Source organism: Macaca fascicularis, chromosome 18 (assembly GCF_037993035.2).
Source record: "Macaca fascicularis isolate 582-1 chromosome 18, T2T-MFA8v1.1".
NCBI classification, from domain to species: domain Eukaryota; kingdom Metazoa; phylum Chordata; class Mammalia; order Primates; family Cercopithecidae; genus Macaca; species Macaca fascicularis.
This window is the reverse complement of record NC_088392.1, coordinates 77,280,172-77,299,552: the sequence shown is the minus strand read 5'-3', so window position 1 is coordinate 77,299,552 and position 19,381 is coordinate 77,280,172. Positions and strand designations below refer to the sequence as shown.

Genomic DNA, 19,381 nt, shown 5'->3' with positions numbered 1-19,381 from the left:
TCTATGACCTGTGAAATTTATACTCACTGTTATTGGTTGCTGAAAGTGGTTAAGACTGTCCTTGCCTACAATTTCCACGGGACAACACACATTTATTTTGCTTTGTTGCAGACGACTCATGTGCATTTCTCCTCGTGCCTGGATCTTCATTGGAACATGGATTAAAAGACTCAAAGGGAAACATCTACCAATTACAACACATGAAGCTTCATATAAGTTTTTGGATCCTGATCCAAAAAACCATCAGGAAAACAAATTATGAGGTAATGGAGAAATTTGAACCTGGTTGAATATTTTATAATGTTAAAATTATACACACACACACAGACACACATACAGATATGGATATATACATATACAACGAAAGGCTTGTAGGTGAAATAATGTAATGTCTGTGATTTTCTTCCAAATAATCAGAGGTGGAGGTGGGGGATTGGTGGGTTTATAGATGAATTGATCATGAGTTGATGATTGTTGAATCTGGGGTGGTGGGTTCCTGGAGGTACATTGTATTTGTTCATTATGACAAATATGTATTTTTAAAATTTGGTATATTTGAAACTTTTTGCTAACAAAAAAAGAAGCCCATTTTGGTTTCTTTCTGATTTCGATGCCTGAAGCCACAGCCAGGCCATGCCCTGCTGGGCACTAGAGTCCCTCAGCAGGTCCCTCCTCACCGAGCAGGAGCTATTCAAGGCACAAAAGGCCCTGCCGTCAGCTCCCTTCATTTCTGTCAAGGTTTATTCGCAAAATTCCCACTACTCTTCTTTTATATCATCTCTTTTCTATTTCCAAACTCCACTTTATGCTTTTTCTAATTATTCCCAAGAAAGAAGAAACTTGATATCCACATATGTTGAGACTAAAGATTGCATTGCCGAAAGGGCATACAGAAATAACCCAAAGATAGAATTCTTTTCAAGGAAAGTAGCTGGGAAAGGACTTCTGCCTTATGTTTCTTTAAAGTAAGGTTATTTAACATAGGTCTGAGGAAAGCATAGTGGGCCACATTTTGTTTCCCTGCTGACTGCATTTGAACTGAGAAACAAAAGTAAATAAAACGAAAAGTAAGCTCCTTGAAAATATAAATTTAATTTGTTAGACCCTATTGGAGCAGGGCAAAGGAAAAGTCTTTATTATGTAGTTTATTTCCAGTTGATTAACTGTAAAATAGCTAAAGTTTAACCAGAAGCCTAAAACTCCTACGTAGTTTGAAATATCTGTGTTCTATCTTAGAACCATTAGCAAGGAAGGCCTTCTTAGTACTGAAAAAACAGCAAGAACTGTCCCTTACAATACCATCAAAAAGAATGGAATACTTGGGTATATTTTTAACAAAAGAAGTACAAAACTTAAATGCTCTGAAGACTACAAAACATTGTTAAAGAAGATCTAAATAAATAAATAGACACCTCATGTTCAAGAATCAGAACACCTAATATTGCTAAGATGGCAACACTCCCCATAATGATCTGTAGAGTTATTTAGTGCAATCTCCATCAAAATTCCAGCTGGGTTCTTTGCAGACATTGATAAAATTATCCTAAAATTCATATGGAAATGCAAGAGACTCAGAATCGCCAAAATAATCTTGAAAGAGAAGAACAAAGTTGGAAGACTCAATTTCCTGATATCAAAACTTACCATAAAGCTACAGTAATCAAGATAGTGTGTTAGTAGCATTAGGAATGATATATAGACCAATGGAATACAATTGAGAGTCCAGAAATAAACCTTCAAATTTTCAGTCAATTGATTTTCAACAAGGGTGCCTAGATAACTCAATGGGGAAAAGAATAGTTTTTTTAATAAATGGTTCTGGGACAGTTGGATATCCACATGTAAAAAAATTAAATGGACGCCTTACCTCACATCATATACAAAAATTAACTCAAAATGGATCAAAGTCTAACTGTAAAAGCTAAAACTATAACATTTGTTAAAAACAATAGATGTAAATCTTTGTGACCTTAGATTAGGCAATAGTTTCTTAGATATGGCACCTAAAGCACAAGTAGCCAAAAAATATATAGACAAATGGGACTTCATAAAAATCAAAAACTTTTGGGGTTCAAAGGAGACCATCAAGAAAGTAAAAAAAGGGCTGGGCACAGTGGTTCATGCCTGTGGTCCACACTACTCAGGAGGCTGAGGTAGAAGGATTACTTGAGTCCAGGAGTTTGAGGCTGCAGTGAGCTACAGCTGTGCCACTACACTCCAGCCTGGGCAACAGAGCAAGGCCCTGTCTCAGAAAAAAAAAAAAAGACAACCCATAGAATGGGAGAAAATATTTGCACATTGATATTTAGAATATACAAATAACTGTTAAATATCTAGGATATACAAATAATTATAAAAAGACATACAACCCAATTAAAAAATGGGCAATGGATCTAATAGACATGCACCAAAGAAAATATGCAAATTACCAATAAGTGCATAAAACGACGCTCAATATCATTAGCTATCAGAGAAATGCAAATCAAAAGCACAATGAGATACCACTTCACTCACACTAGGATAGCTCTAAGCAGAAATACATATAATAAAATATGTTGGCTAGGATAAAGAGAACTGGACTCTTCATATATCATTAGTGGGAATATAAAATGGTGCAGCCGCTGTGGAAAACAGATTGGCAGTTCCTCAAATGGTCAAATATGGAATTACCATATGGTCTAGCTATTCTACTCCTAGGAAAATACCCAAGAGAAGTGAAGACATATGTCTACATAAAAACTTGTAGATGAATGTTCACAGTAGCATTATTCATAGCCTGGGGGCTAGTTGACTACTTATAAGATGGCTCACTTGTAGGGCTGGCACATTGGTGCTAGCTGTTGGCTGGGAGCCCAGCTGGGGCTATGGGCCTGAGGACCTGGGTCTCCTCTCCGTGGACCTCTCCATGAGCTGTTGAGCTTCCTCCCAGCAGGATGACTGGGCGCTGAGAAGGAGGAACATCCCAGGAGACAGCAAGTAGAAGCTGCTGGTTTCTTAAAGTCTGGGTCCAGAAACTGGTACCATAACTTCTGTTGCACTTTATTGGGTAAAGCAGTCACAGAGCCTAGATTCAAGCATAGGGGACAATGGACCCCAGCTCTTGATGGAAGGAGTGTTAAAATTTTGATGACATGTTTTGTAACTTTCACACCCCATGGTGATTTTCAGAGCTGGGATTGAATCTAGTTATGTCTGACTTCAGAGTTCAAAATCTTAAAAATTCTGCTTTGCATTTCAAGTAGGAGGGGTGAGAGACCCTCGGATGGAATAATGAACAGGCTATTTCAAATAGAATTCGTTGGTATTGAAAGGGGTGCTTGTTATGGCTATGCTACCCTGCTCATAAACCAGATCATTTTGAAAAAAGTGCTTGTAGTATTTATGGCAAATTTCAATGATGTCACTTTAATGCTGAGTTTCTGGAGGTGGGAAGGCTGCTTACATCAGAGATGAGGCTATTAAAGAACAAACAGGAGATGGGCTTGTTTTCCTTTTAGCAACAGATCTGTGGCTAGGAGTTGCCATTAGCGGAAAAAGCTCTGTCTTTGCTTTGGTTTAGGCAGAGAAGAGCATTCTCTTTACTGCCTTAACTCAACACCAGGTAACTCAGCAGGACTTTAATCCTTGGGCTACAATCAAGCCACTCAAACCCCCATTATTCCACCTGACAGATGGGCATGTGTCAGCATGATTCAAACTTGGTAGCACATCAAAACGGGGAGTCAGGGCTTCATTCAGCCGTTGGTGTTAAGATGCAAATAGAATCCAGCCTCTTTTTTTCTTCTATTTTGTCAGTGTTCCCAAAAGTTGCTGCCCACAGGATGGGGAAATTCCAGCCATCGCCTACATTTGATTTAGAGATCTTGGATTTTGATACCCTAGAGATGAAGATGTGCATAAGTCACAGCTGCTAAAAGATGGGTCTAAGAGAATACAACGTGGCAAATAGGATCTTGCTGCCTGGATAATAAGAGATGTTCCTGAGTGAACCTGTGTGGAGGGACTGGAGCCTTACCATGGAAGTGACCTAGGGAGTAGGTCCAGGGATGCGCTATCTTCCAATGGTACCCATTAATAAGGAGAACATAGTCATCTTTGCTAACCATAAAGCTTATTTTCTAGAATAAGGCATCCTTACTGGGATTTCCAAGAGCCATAATCCTGGAACCACACTGGGATGACCCCCTCCCAATGCAGCACGGCACAGGCTGTATCTATCCAGATGCTTCCTCCAGGTCCTCATCCTTGGAGTGGTCCAGCTTAAAGTGCTCTCTGAGGATAATTTGCAGAGTGGCTACAGACTTTGGGAGAAGGATGACTGTCTACAGACAGTACTATTACAGTAATAATCAAGAAAACTACTTTATGGGATGACTGCAAGGGGTTGTGTCCCTAGGACTAGGAAGGACGAGGAACCTGGCATAGGACAGAACCGTCTGTCAGAGGGCCCTGTGACAAGGTTTTTCCTTCTACTGTGCCCTGTTCTGAGTGACCAGAGAACTACCAAGGAATATTCCCAGAGTCTGTACCTGGCAGAGCTGATGGTGCAATTCGCTGCAGACTTGCACAGGCTGTAACTCTTCCACCTCTAATGGACCAGACGCCATTAGCATCATCGATCTCTGGCCAGGATGCAGACTGAACCCCTCCCTGGCTGATTTATGAGAAAGGTACTCAGACAAGAGCATCGACAGACTGGCTCCTGGGGTGTGGTCCAGGCTGTGGCTGGAATCCTTTCAACACCAGCCTTTCATCAGGAGCAAAGACCTCAGAAGTGAAGAAGAAGAAAAAAGCAGAGAAGTCGAGGCCGACAATTTGTCATCAGTTGGCAGTCTAAGGCAGCATAGGTAGAAAAAGCAGCCTGGAGGTTTAGGAGCACAAAGCTGGTAGAATGAGGACCATCAGGAGAGCAAAGGTTTAGGTGAGCAGCTCATCTGGAGAAGTCAGGGTCAAGAGTAAAAGCTTAAAGGCATCTGGTGGCCTCTGCCTTCCCACTCCTTGCAGATGGAACTTGCCTGTCATTTTCAGATCCAGCCCTGCAGAGTTCCTGCATCAGTCCTCACTGACCAGACAGTATTTCAGCAGCAATCTCAGCCCCTGACCCAGGGGATTTAGAATTAAGTCAGTGATCTGGGATACAGAGGCCTGGTCACAGTGGGCAGGCTCCCTCGTCTCTCTCAGGTATGATTCTCTTTTGCTGCTCTGCTGGCCCGAGCCCCAGAAGAGGTATGCTGTGTGCTTCCAGATTGGCCTCGTACATGACTTTGTGCCTTCTTTCTATCTTCTGTCTGATTATGTTACCCAAGGCCTCTGAATCGTACCCTGTGGGGGTTTGTAACCTGCTGCCTCCCATCAGCCGCCCATCTCCAGGCATTCATGGATCCCTGGGGGGCCCTGTGGTGGTAAGAGGTGTGTGCTGACTGTTACCCCCCTGCCTGACTGGCAGCTGGATTGCAGCCTGCAAGACCCTGAGCTGAGGACCCAGCCTGCTGTGACCAGGCCTCTATATCCCAGATCACTGACTTAATTCTAAACCCCCCAGGTCAGAGACTGAGATTGTTGCTGAAATGCTGTCTGCTCAGCAAGGACTGACGTGGGAACTCTGCCCCGGGCTGGATCTGAAGGTGACAGGCGAGCCCCACCTTCCATAGACTCCAGACCCATGGACGCTGTGCGATCATAAACACAGGTTGTTTTAAGCTGGTAAATATCTGATAATTTGTTACCCAGCAATAGAAAAAGAACCACCATGTTTGAGCTTTCTGCTGCCTCCTCTGGCCAGGCTGTCTTGTTTGTGTGTGACCTGGTCCCCCCAGTGTCATGTTCTATCCTTCCAGGGCAGAGTGTCCTTCCAGCAGCTGCTCTGGAGTCCGGCTGGCGGGACTTGCGCACCTCAGTGGGTGAGCTCCGCTTCAGACGGAGGACCCTGCTTCCCAGGCTGCCTTCCCCTCTGTTTGGGCTGAGATGAGACCCAGAGCATGACAATGTCCTCAGAGGAATGTAGCAACTCAGCCCCTGGTGGTTTCAGGAACACAATGAGAAATGATGTTTAGATCTCCGAGCCTCCCGCCGGTATTGCTCTTGCCACCCAAGTTCTGAACGAATTGAGAAAAGACAAAGGAGTTGGCAGACAGAGACCAACCTAGCACGTTTCCTACCGATGAGGATGGTATGTGAGGAGGAGGGTTAGATCTACAGGCATGGGGGCTTCTGATCACAACAGCCCAGCAACCAGGCAGCCCCAGGCCGAGGCAGCAGGCACGGGGAATGTGGAGCAGAAGGTGGGCTTCCTGCAGTGGGACTGCTCCCAAGCAGATGCAGACAGCAAGGGGCTGGGTACACGACGCTCTCCCTCACGGCAGAGGCCACTCCACTTTTGCTGAGCAGAAGTGAGGAAGACCAGAGGCCAGAATGGCCTGGTTGTTAAGATTGTTTCTGCGTGGAAGAAAATACCAGGACCAAAGAGGCATCTCCCCGACTGCCACTATTGGTAAAGGGGAGAAGCCTCAGACACACGAAGTCCTCTCTGGCTAACCTTGCAAAGCTGGGACAAACCATCCCACCCGCAGCTCAGCTGACAGGCTGGGCATCTTCAATTCCAACGGAAGCGGAGGCAAAGCCAAAATGGCCACAAAACACACCAGTAGATATACTTGCTGAGCACATAGTTCTTAACCTAATTGAGCTGTTTGGTCAGAGATTTCCTGGTGAGGGGAATGTCTATTAGTTACACAGTACCAATTCTTAAAAAAAAAATTGTGGTAATACATATGTTATTTTATATGACATAAAATTTAGTGTTTAGCCATTTTAAGTGTGCAGTTTAGTGACAATAAATACATTCACATTCTTGTGCAAACATCACCACTATTCATCTCCAGAACTTCTTCATCTTCCCAAAGTAAAACTGTATCCATTAAACACCAACTCTGTGTTCCTTCCTCTAGCCCCTGATTATCACCAATCTACTTTCTGTCTCTCGGAATTTGACTACTCATATGTCTGAGTCAGTTCAGGCTGCTATATAACAAAAATACTATAGATTAGGTAACTTAAACAACAAATACTTATTTTTCACAGTTCAGGATCTGCCCCCGCCTGCATTCATAGGTACCAAATACAGAGTAGACTTTCACAGGATTCAGGTTGTCTGGCCAGTACATGTGGTAAAAATTGCACACTGTTAGTATTGCCCCCTTGAGCTGAGCATCGGATGCAGTGTTTGACTTGCGTTTAGAGGCCATTTTATATGAAAAATTTGAATCTGTATCAACAAAATCACCTTCAGGATGGCAAGATGCTCACCAGGTGAACTGCCCCAGATGCTGAGACTGTCCTCGAAGATAGCAGAGCCCTAGCTCCACTCCCTGCTCATGCCAAGGCACAGGCCCACTGGGTGCAGGAGGTGGGTGGCACGTGCTGTGACATGGTCTTTTCTCACTCTCTGCAGGTCATAATGGGTTTAATTTGCATATTCACTCTTAAAGGGCATATAATGTGGCTCCACTCTCAGCCACAGGCAGCTGGTGGCAGCTGGTTTTCCTGCTGGTTCCAGAGTCTATCACTGCCTTGCTCCTCTTTGGTCCCATTGGCTGGGAGCACCTTTGCTTTCTGATCTCAGTGTGGCTTTTGGCCTTGGTTCCCCTCCTGGATTAACAGCTCCCAGTGATTTGGCTTCTGGATTGTCGGGGCTGTTTAGCCCTTACGTTGTGGTCTTTTGTGGCGTGGTTTGCTCTGGGGTTAACTTTTCAGCTTGGACTCGTGGACTTTGGGGTTCAAGTTCAAAATGAAGTGCCTTGTCCCCACCTCAGAGTGTTCCAGGCCACCTCTTAGCAGGGGCCCTCTCCATCGGAGGGCCAGGTCAGACACTGGAAAGTTCTCATTCTTCTGGAATCTGCTTACTAGTTTGGTCCTGGTTATTGCTTTGAATTTCAGGTCTGCGGCTGGGTTGCTCTTTCTCTGGGATATCCTGGCTCCACTCGAGTGAGGAAGGAAGTTTTCCACATCACTTCGGAAATATCTTCTGGGATCTAGGTTGTTGTGTGTACTCTGATGGAGTGTTGGAGCAGTGCATGAGGTTCATTTCCTGAACATCTCTGTGCGCTATTGTTATGCTCCATGCTTTCCCTGCCCAATGGAGGATGGCTCATCATCACAACTCCAGGAGCGTGGCGTTAATATCTCCCCACTGTGCTCAGTGGAAACAGATCCAGATAGCTCAAGCAACTTGCCCAGGGGCTCACAGCTGGTGACCAGCAAATCCTGTTCTGCCTGATTCCAAAATTCATACCTTAACACTCTACCACACAGTGCCCAGCAAAATCCTAAAAGTGGGTAAATCTTATCTTAGTTTCTGTCAGCATCTTTCATCCCTCTACACTCCATCCATGAAGCCACAGCTCAATACGGTACCACATGTTGTCCCAGGCTCTTGGGCAGAACCCTATAGTTTATTCCTTAATTTCTTCCCTCATTCTCAAATAATTTGCCCTAAGGCCATCTCAGCAGGCTTGGCACTGGGCTGAGTAATTTATAGGGAAAAATGACTGCAATGTTAGTAGGAATCTGTGTTTCCATACTCTTTCCTTCTGTTAAAATGTTTGCACTTTAACGAAACTCTAGCTCAGAGGACCAATGGTAGGAATTTGAAATGTGTCGTAACCCTGGAATGGCAAATACTTTTGGATAGGTGTTGCAGCCTGAACTGTGTTCCCCCAAAATGTGTATGTTGAGGTCCTAATTCGCAGTACCTCAAAATGTGGCTATATTTGTATTTAAAGAGGTAATTAAGTTAAAACAATTAAAGCACTAATCCACTATGACTGGTGTCCTATAAGAGAATATTACAACACAATTTGCACAGAAGGAAGATGATATGAAGACATAGGGGGAAAAATGGCCATTGCTAAGCCAACTCCAAAAATGGCCATCTCCAAGCTTAGGTAGGGAGAGGTGTCAGAAGAAACCAACGCTGCTGACAGGGTTGATCTTGGACTTCCCAACTTCCAGGACTGTGAAAATATAAGTTTCTGTTGTTTAAGCCAAGTCTGCAGTCCTTTGTTACGACAGCCCTAGCAAACTAATACAATAGGTCTTGTCAGTATACAGCAAATATCAAGTCATGCAGCAGAGGCTAATGCATATGGGCGGGAACCGCAAGCTCCAGCGACCCCTTGGCGGGGAGGGGAAAGGTACTAGCTCCTTCTTGGCTTCCCACCACTAAGTGCTGTAAGGAGCCGAGAAGAGCTTTGTGGTCAGCACATCTAAGCACTTTGATGGGATATATGAGATCAGAGACATCGTAATCACCTTCCGGGAGCCAGACAGAAAGGCAGGGTGATGGAGTGGTAGGAACAGCTTGGAGCCAGGCCTGTGTAAATCCAGGATCTGCCATTTGTGCTACACAACCAGGAACAGGTCAGCACCCTCTCTGGGCTGTGGTTTCCTAAGACAGGAATAACAATGCTGACCTCATAGGGCTGCAAGGGTTATGTGGGCGTTCCACATTATTAGGAACACATGTCCTTCAGGAGCAATCAGGAAATGAAATCCCATAAAGTGCAAAATTGGCTGGGTGTGGTGGCTCATGTCTGTAGTCCCAGCGCTTTGGGAGGTCCAGGCAGGAGGATCACTTGAGGCCAGGGGAGTTCAAAACTAGCCCCAGCAACACAGTAAGACCCTGTCTCTGCAGAAAAAAATTAAAAATTAGCCAGGCGTGATGGTGTATACATGTAATCTTAGCGACTTAGAAGGCTGAGGTGAGAGGCTGTCTTGAGCCCAGGAGTTTAAGGTTGCAGTGGGCCATGATTGTGCCACTGCACTCCAGCCTGGGCAACAGAGACTCTGTCTCAAAACAAAAAAAGTGCAAAATGGCAGAGTGACCCTATGGCTGTCTTTCCTTATTCCCAGATTAAGATAATTCACTGTGGGTGGCACCTGGCGTTTTGCTCACATCTCAGCCATACGTCCCAGTGTCAGGAGGTGCAGGCCTGGCCTTCCTTTTCTGGAGCCGCAATTTAGGACTTGTCCAGTCTGGGCCTCATTCTCACCCTATCAGTCACACATAGACCCGGAGAGGCAACTCTGACCTAGACAACAGCGAAGTTAATAAAAGATATGAGAATAAGCCCTTTGTGACTACTATGATGGGAAGGAAGCAATGCTTGCTCTTTTCAGCCCAACATACACTAAGAACCAGACCAAGCATGAGTCTGTTAGCCAGGAATGGCCTACTGCCATTGTCACCACTGCTGGGCCATGTGGCCTGGCAGAGGGGAGCAAGCTGACTTCAGGTGAGGTCTGGTGAGAATTCCCAGGTCGCAGCACGCAGGAGACTCCAGGGCCAGCAACCCACTGGGGGCTCCAGTTGCATTTGCCTCTTGCCAGAATTGATATGAGCCATAGCAGGTCATGGGTATGGAGGACACTGGATGGGTGACTTTGGCTGAGCCTCAGAGGGTGACCCACCCTCATCCTCAAAGAAGAAAAGCTGATTGGCAAAAACAAAAACAAACAAACAGAAACCAACAGTGGAGAGCACATCTTTTCCAACAGACAGAGCCAATCCGAGGGAACACAGAACCTTGAAGCTCAGCAACAGAGTCTTAGGGAGCTGGTAGGGAAGGCAGTCGGGAGACAGCCCTTTGCTGGCAATAGTGGGAAGACACATGGGCACTGTGGAGGAGGCAGAAGTGCTGGCAGAGAAAGAGCGACAGGGCTTCAAGGAGCTTCAGTAATTTAGTGAACAGGTGGACATCAGGCAGGAAGCAAGCACAGAAAGTCCAAAATGTCCTTGAATTCAGGAAAGTCCCCAGGCCAGTCTGATTTCACTAAACCAACGCTTCCATCGCCCCCATCAGTGAATTATTTAAGAAGCTATTTCCAAAGTGTGGCAGCATGGACATTATGTTGAGTGGAAGAAGCCAGATAAAGGAGTAGGTTTTCTATAATTCCACTTATGTAAAATTCAAGAAGAGACAAAACCAGTTTATGCTGGTAGAAATCTGAACAGTTATTTTCCCAGTTTATGCTGGTGGAAATCTGAACAGTTATTTTCTAGCTAGGGAGGGGAGCTGTTGCAGGGGATTGGCTGGAACAGGAAATAGAGTGTTCTGAGGTGATGGAAAAGTTTTCTATCTTGATTGGGTGGTAGTTGCTTGGGTACAAAACTCAATGAACAGTACAGTTGAAATCTATGCATTTTATTGATTTAAATCGTACTCTGATAAAATTAACTGATATACACACACATGCGCACTTACTTCCAAGTACCTGCTATGTGTAATTCATTGTGATAAGTGTCTATATGTTACAAGCAAACCAAAACAGAACCTGCCCTAAGAAAGTTTACAAAGAATAATAGTAGAGACAAGATAAAAGACATGGTCCACAAGTCATAGTTTAAGACAGATAGTGATAGAGTCCCCAAGAGACATAGCTATAAAGTGATATCAGTAGCCAGAGGAAGGAAGAAGGCCTCTGGCTGGAGGGACTCATTTGGCTTCATAGAGGAGGCAGCACTTGAGCTGGGCCTTGAAAGAGGTGGGCAAGAACATTCCAGGTAGAAGAAAGAGCAAAATAAAGGCAGAGTGGCAGTATGTCTGGGAAGCAGCAATAGTTCAACCTGCTTGAGATGCAGATCATGAGAAGAGAGCAATGACAGAAAAGGTTACAAAGCAAGTAGGATCAGTTTGTACAGGACCTTGAATGTCAGGCAAAAGAGTGAATTTAGCTTGGCCAACATGGCGAAACCCTGTCTTTACTAAAATATACAAAAATTAGCCAGGTGTGGTGGCACACACCTGTAATCCCAGCTACTCCAGAGGCTGAGGCATGAGAATCGCTTGAACTGGGGAGGCAGAGGCTGCAGTGAGCCCAGTTCGTGCCACTGCACTCCAGCCTGGGCAACAGAGCGATACCTCGTCTGAAAAAAAAAAAAAAAGAGAGAGAGAAAGTGAATTTGAGCAGAGGTGTGATATTGCTATAATGTACAGGTTAGACCCGGGTGGAGAGAGTCTAGAGGGTGGGCCTACTTTTCACAGTCATGTAGTTCCTTGCCTTCCAAAGAGTGATCCATAGACCAGGACCATTGGCATCACCTGGGAGCTTGCTAGAAAGGCAGAGTATCTACCAATAAGACCTAGTGCATCAGAATCTGCATTTTAACAAGATACATGGATAATTCTTAGGCAAATCTAAGTTTTAAAAGCACTGATCTAGATGTTAAAAGCACTGGTATGGAAGTGAGATAATGGATTTGTCTTCCATACCAGCAGGGGGATCTGAATCAGTCCTTTGCTACCCCAAACGCTGAGCCCAACAGGGAATATAGGTAGATAATTGATCTTCATGTTGCTGTTTGACGTAGCAGGAAGAACAGTTCACTCCTGGAGGCCCGCTGAAGAGCATGTGAAATCTCAGGGTGAGGAAGGGGTAAACAGTCTAAAGCAGAGATGCTGTCACTCCTCCATTTCATGTTGGCATCTCATCATGAAGACCTCTGTGGATTGGTGATGCTCATCATCATTAGTGATGATGTGGATCAATGCTCTTGGGCTGTGGTGAGTGGAAGCCAAGATTATTTCATCTGAATAATTTATCATCCCCTAGCATTAGAGACTGAAGATGTGGCCAGGTACTATTGAGTTCTTTCAAAGGTTATAGACCCTTCTGATAGTTTCTTGGCTGCCATTTTTAGTTAGGTCTCCATATGCTTTGCCAGACTTGGTCAAGATAATTCCACTTAAGGAAAAAAAAAAAAAAAGCTACTTTTGTCCGAACCGTCTGTGAATTCTCCTGTTTTGAGTCTCCACTTAGCCAGCACCTTGACTTGTCAATGATGAAGAAGCAAGAGGCAAGGAAACCATGGGCCCATCCCACTCAAAGGCTGACTCCCTTCTAGCTGCTTTCCAGTGGTTCTGCTTCGTTGATGATCTTACATCACGTTCCAGAGAGTGATGGAAGATTGACAGAAAGGATGTAAGCATGAGCCATTCCGAATATACTAAGAACTTAGTGAAGACATAGGGATCTATAACTTCTATCCTATTCAGACTCACAGGGAATGTTCTGGAGATAGGTCATGGTTCTCCTTTAACTACAAATCTGGCATCAGGTCTCAGGGAATGCCTGACAGCTTCAAAATAAGTCATGAATCTAAATAGCAACAACCAAACATGCTGAGTTCGGACTCCCAGGCTATTCTTGTGACGAGTATTAGCAGGAGTGCTTTAATTGCTAGCACCTGGGAAAAACAGGCACTCAAGTTCTGTTGTGAAAAGACCAAGCTGACAGTCAAGAGACCTCACCTGGGCATGAAGATCAGCTCTCCTTCTCTTGTTCTTCCTCGTACCAGCAGAATGACGTTGTGAGTTATTTCATCTATTTGAGTCTTAGTTCCTCATTTGCACAACGTGAACAAAAACAACACTGCACCACTGGGATTTTGTGAGAATCACTGAGTGTTCTGAAGCGGTTCAGCCACATTAACACCAGAACCTACTGATGAATTCCAGTTCTGTAAAAGAATCTAAGTAGCCCAAAAGGCCCTCAATTAAATACATAAGGAATCCCATTCCTTTTGAACAAAGAAGCAAATAGGCTTTAATCTCATTGAAAGAGTAGTTTGGGAGCATCGTTTTTAAAGAAACCAGAAATAGAAAATTATTTTGAGTGTGTCTTTAGGCGAGGCATTCTTTTTCCATTACCCGGCCTACCATATAGAACTGTCTTCAGAGCACTTAAGAAAACCAAATCTAGAGACGGCACAGGCAGACCTGTCTTCTCTGGAACACTCAGAACCTGGACCATGCCTGCTCTGGCCCCTGGCCTCTCATAAAGCAACTCTCTCCCACAGATTAAGAATCTTTCAAGAAGAGATTTTTGTGGTTCTCATTTGTTCTATTGCTGTCAGGTTAGAATCTTTGCTCTTTCTCCTGCAAAGAGGGAGAAAAGTGATTACAAGACTCTTTTACTATCCTGTATTTGGGAAGCTGCTAGCCTGAACAACCTCTAAAGATCTTCCAAAAGCAAGATTCTGAGACTGTTCACAACTCTTACAGACTTCTTGGCATACATTAGAATGTGCAAAGAATACCTCTAGTGTCAGCAAAAAACAAACAGACAAAAAACCCAAACAAAAACAACAACAAAAAACCTTTCCAGGAATAAGCCATTCAAAAGAAGTTGCATTCTTTTGGAGAATCTCAGAAGTAGTTTGAGAGAATTAAGATTGATCTAGAAAGATGATTTTCCCACTCACGTAGTCACATTCCTGCTTGAGAATTTATAATGATCTGTCTGGTTTCCTATTTCTGTATGTATTTATTCATTCACCAGTAAACATTTGTGGAATGCCTATAGGTATATAACCTATATAACCCTGTAGGTTTATAGCAGGAACATGAGAGGGATATGGTCCCTGCCGCACAGTGTATACTGCAGAACCTCAGTTCTGGTAGCCCTCTCCTAGACCCTGGAGTTCATTCTTTGCCCAATCAGAAGGAATTTAAAATATAGTCCCATAAGATTATAATGGAGCTGAAAAATTTCTATAGCCTAGTGACATTGTAGCTGTTGTAAAGTCATATCACACTTACTGTATTTTAAACATAACTTTAGCGTAGCTGGAGTGTACAGAGTTTGTAAAGTCTATTGTCGTATACAGTAACATCCTAGGCCTTCACATTCACTCACCACTCACTCACCCAGAGCAACCTCCAGTCCTGCAAACTTCATTCATGGCAAATGCTTTATACAAGAGTATCTTTTTTTTTTAAACTTTATATCAAATCTTACTGTACCTTTCCCATGTTTAGAAATGTTTAGATACATAAAATATTTACCATTGTGTTTCAATTGCCTACAATAATCAGTACGGTAACTTGCTATACAGGTTTGTGTCCTAGGAGCATTAGACTATAGCATATAATCTAACTGTGTAGTAGGCTACACCATCTAGGTATGTGTAAATGAACTCCATGGGTTCACATGATGATGAAATTGCATAAGGATGCAGTCTTGGAATGTATCCCTATTGTTAAGCAACACATGACTGGACTCTAATATTCCAGTGACTCATCAAATCAGCCCTGCTCTAATCTTAAAAGCTGTTGGTTCAAGTAAGTAGCTCCAGTCTTCCCTTTGAAGTGTAGCAAAGGAGGAACAGCATGATGGATAAGCTGCCTGGGATCTGATAGGCCAGGGCTCAACCTTGGCTCACCCACTTTCTGGCTGTGGGGTGGGGTTTAGGATGAATTACATAAGTTCTCTAACCTTTAGTGTCTTATCTGTAAAATGGGTATGTTAGAAGGCTTAAGCAAGCTGAGTTTCGAGAAGTGCCCTGTTCAGGGCCCCATACAGTGAGTATCCAATAAATAAATGATGGCCATTATTACTATTATTCCCCTGTTTAACTGGTCTTGTCCTATAACCTTGTACTTGAGTCCCCGTTCTAGTACTTTGGCCTGTCTAAGACGAGCATCTTGCCCTATTCATTTAACACAATTTTTCTCATCACTTTATATTATGAAATTTTCAGGCACAAAGAAAAGTTGAAGGAATTTTAAAGTGAACATCTATATACCAACCACCTAGACTTTACTATTTTTTACTGTCTTTGTTTTATCACATATGTATCTATTTTTCCATCCCTCTATTCATCCATCAATCCATTTAACTTTTTTCTTTTGAGGTAAATTTTACAATCAATGCAATGCTCAAATATTTAAGGTTATCATTTGTTGAATTTTGGTAGTTGCCTAAATCTGTATAACCCAAACCCCTGTCAAGGCATAGAATGGTACTGTAATCCCAGAAAGTCCCTTATGCCAGCTAATTCCCACCATTCCTTCCTCCCCAGAGGCACCATCAATCTGATTTTTTTGGTATCATCATTGTTTTGATGGATAGCTCTCTTTTTTTTGTACATTCATTTTGCTTATTCTAGATTTCAAATAAATGTAATTATAATGTATAGACAGTAGTACATACTCTTTTTTATCTGGTTTCTTTCACTTAGCATGGTTTTGAGATTCATTGATGTTGTTTTGTGTATTAATAATTTGTTCCTTGTTATTACTGAGCAGCATCACATTATACGAATATACTGCAGTTTGTGTATCTGTTTTCCTATTGATAGATACCTGGGAGTTTCCTAGTTTTGGATATTACAAATCTGAGCTTTTTAAATGAATATATATTTCATTTCACTTGGATAAATGCCTAGCATAGAACTTTTGGGCCATAGGGTAAGTGTATGTTACCTAGCAAGAAATTGCTAGATACCACTATACCTCCACCAACAATATATGAGTTCCAGTCACTCCACTTCCTCACCAACATTTGTGGCTGTCAGTGTTTTTAATTTTAGACATTCTTGTGGTTATGTAGTGGTATGTCTTTTGGTCTTAATTATTTGCTGCTCCCTGATGACTAATGGCATTGAACAATTTTTTACATCCTTATTGGACATATGTATACCTTCCTTGTAAAGTATCTGATCATATTAATTGACCACTTTTTAGTTGTCTTTTTATTATTGGATTGTAGTAGTTCTTTATTCATCCTAGATAATCGTTTTTAGTTGTGTGAATGTTTTGTCCAAGTCAGCAGCTTGCCTATTTGTTTTCTTAACAGTCACTTGATGAGCAAAAATTTTCAATTTTGATAAAATCTACCATTTTTTTCTTTCATTGTTGTTATTTGCTGTATCCTATCTAAGAAATGTTTTCCTACTCTTAAGTTTTAGAGATATGCTTTCCCTTAAAAACTGTATTACGTTTATGTTAACTGCTACGTTCAGGTTATGCACCCATCATGTAACATTTTCTGTTTGATGGGAGGTAGGTGCTGAGGTTTATTTTTTAGCATGTGAGAATCTAGTTGTTTCTATATAATTTATTGAAAAGGCATTCTTTTCTTTATTGCATTGCTTTGGCACCTTTGTGGAAAATCAATTGAACGTTTGCTTCTGACCAAGATGATGTAACAAGTACCAGACGGACCGCTGAGACTTAAAACACTAAAAACCTTAAGGAAAATCTATGAACCGATGGCTCTTACCCTGGGCAACAGGCAGCATGAGAAAGTCATCCCCGTGACAGGAGAGGCGAGTGAGGCGGCCCGCGACGGCCCCAGCTGACTGTCTGGAGAGTCTCTTGAGCTGCAGCGCTGGGTGGGGGACCCATGCAGAGCCTGGTCGTGTCACAGCTGAGGAGGCCGCATGGAGGACGGACGCAGAGGAGCGAGCGCCCGGGACCCGGAAGTGACCCGGAAGTGGGCGCTCACAGCCGCGGGGGTGGGGCAGAGGCCTTCTGGGCGGGTTCCCGGTGCTTCTTGTGGGGCCCGCGCTGCCCTGAGGTTTCTCAGTGTCCCTTCCCCACCTTGGCCTTCATGGGCTGACTCTGCATCCGCGCTCGTTGCTACTCTGTGTTAGGCTCGTGGTGGCTTCTCTGCTCTTCCAGTCCTGCCTCCCAGCCTCCTCAGGAGCCCCGACGGAGACCTTGGAAAAGAGCTCGCGTGTGAGTACGAATGCCCGCTCCTTGTGTCTGGGACTAACGTTGTTAAGCTTAGGCCACACTTAAGAATTTATTACCATTTTAGCTGTTTCCTTCCAACCTGCTTTTTCGGGCAGCCATGTCCTCCTCCATCTCTGACAAAGGTGTGTCCCCTTTGGTCGGAGGCACTTGTCAGTGTTTGGAATTGTGTTCACTTCATTGTCTCGTAGCCTCACCTCCTCAGATGGGCTCAAGAAAAGTTACGATGTTTTAGAATGTCAGGCTTTTTCTTGTTGTTAGAATGGAAGCCACATCCTCCTAAGCGAAGTGGAACTCGGCCTCATTCATTTTAACAAACATTTACTGAGTGCCTTGCTTGTCAGGCTCTGCACATGCAGACAGATGAAACATGGCCTTCTCTGTTCGCAGACCATCTACTGAACCAGACGAGGAGCTGTCACCGCAGGATGTGGTCATTGTCTTTGTTTATGACAATTGGGCACCTGAGGCTGTCTGGGACAGCCAAGAGCACTTTCACCTGGAAAGTAAAGCTCATGTGAATGTCTTGCAGAGAAATAGAGGTTTCCAGGTGGGCAAAGGAGGTGAGGACATCCTAGGCAGAGAAAACACCACACCTATAGTCACAGTGGGATGAAAGAGCAAAGCTGTCCTCATGAGGGCCTGGTCCTGAACCCCAAGTTTGCTGCTGGAGCTCCCTGACAGTCACCAGCCATCTAGATTTTATACCAGACAACTCCCCACCACAAACACAAGCCTATGCAAGTGGGCCTTTCAGGGATCCTGTTGCCCTTGTCATAGCTTTATTATACCCTCCCATGATGCAGGATCCCTGAGTCTTTGTCAGCCACTCTCCTAGACCATGAGCTCCTCAAAGGCGGTGATGGTTTTATACATCTCTGCATTCCCTGCACCCAGTTCAGTAGCTGGCTCGGTAGAAGCTCAGGAAATGTTGGATGAACTGAAATCAAATAATGTTCCTGAATGCCCCATCGGGGTGTTGGATCACTCTCTGGCTGCTGTTCCTCAGATCTGAATGCACCCCTAAAAAGCAGGGTGTCTAGGAGGTCAACATACAGATTTCATGGTCATTTTGTTTGTTTTTAATTGAAGCAGGTGGCAGACGGTAGGGACCATCTTATTCCAGGCTCTCATTACCTCCTGGAATTTGCAAGTCTGGTCTTTTCTAAATGTTAACTTTTAGTGAGCTGAATTATTCATTCATTCCCCTACCCTGGTGACATTTTGATTGCTGCATTCACTGTTTAAATTTTGAATGATCTCAGATTCTATTTGAGCCTGCCTCGGACGCAGTAATAACTGCCACAGGAGAACAGAGAATCTCTTGCTCTGCAACAATGGTTTCAACTGTAATTTTACAAAGCAAGTAACTTCCGCTTAAACCAAGGAAACAACGGAGGAATCTGTTTTCAAATGTGACATTCTTTCCCATGGGAAGTGCTTTCAAATGTGTTTTGGTTCTGCCTTTTGCTTTTGCCTGCCTTCTTGTCTCTTACCAGGAGAACAATGTCATATTTTGCTAGAACATAACTCTCTTGGGTACATGGGATAAAAGGATGACTTGAAATAAAAAACACTAAAATTTTCTATTTAGTAGTTAATTGTGGGAAAGTTAAGACTATCAAATGAAAATATAAAGAATAGTTTATTTACACATGGTTTAGTACTTACTCAGATGTTTAAAATAAGTAAAAAACCACACTTATAGTTATGTTTATAGTTTTGGTTGCAGAGCTGAGGGAGAAATGAAATCTGGAGCATTCAGGCAGGAAAGCCTAGGAATGGCTTCAGATAAGTCACAGTGAAGCTGGTTCTTGAAGGATGTGTGAGAGCTGACAGGGGAGGGC

At 43.5% G+C, this 19,381-nt stretch overlaps 2 long non-coding RNA genes across 10 annotated transcripts in view; one reads left to right on the top strand and one right to left on the bottom strand.

The window, feature by feature from the left end:
* LOC141409060 (uncharacterized) overlaps positions 1-17,230 on the bottom strand; it is a 34,809-nt gene extending 17,579 nt beyond the window's left edge. For both annotated transcript variants that reach the window (XR_012427337.1, XR_012427338.1), the window contains exon 1: positions 17,062-17,230. This is a non-coding gene — a long non-coding RNA (uncharacterized lncRNA). The remainder of the gene's footprint in view (positions 1-17,061) is intronic.
* Positions 1-19,120, top strand: part of LOC102121719 (uncharacterized) — a 58,789-nt gene extending 39,669 nt beyond the window's left edge. For 5 of the 8 annotated variants that reach the window (XR_012427332.1, XR_001486736.4, XR_012427333.1 and 2 more), the window contains 2 exons: positions 112-263; positions 3,796-4,358. This is a non-coding gene — a long non-coding RNA (uncharacterized lncRNA). Of the gene's footprint in view, positions 1-111; positions 264-3,795; positions 4,359-16,978 lie in introns of those variants that run through there. The other 3 variants (XR_012427336.1, XR_012427335.1, XR_010582953.2) reach the window with 1 other exon arrangement.
* Positions 19,121-19,381: the final 261 nt, after the last annotated feature.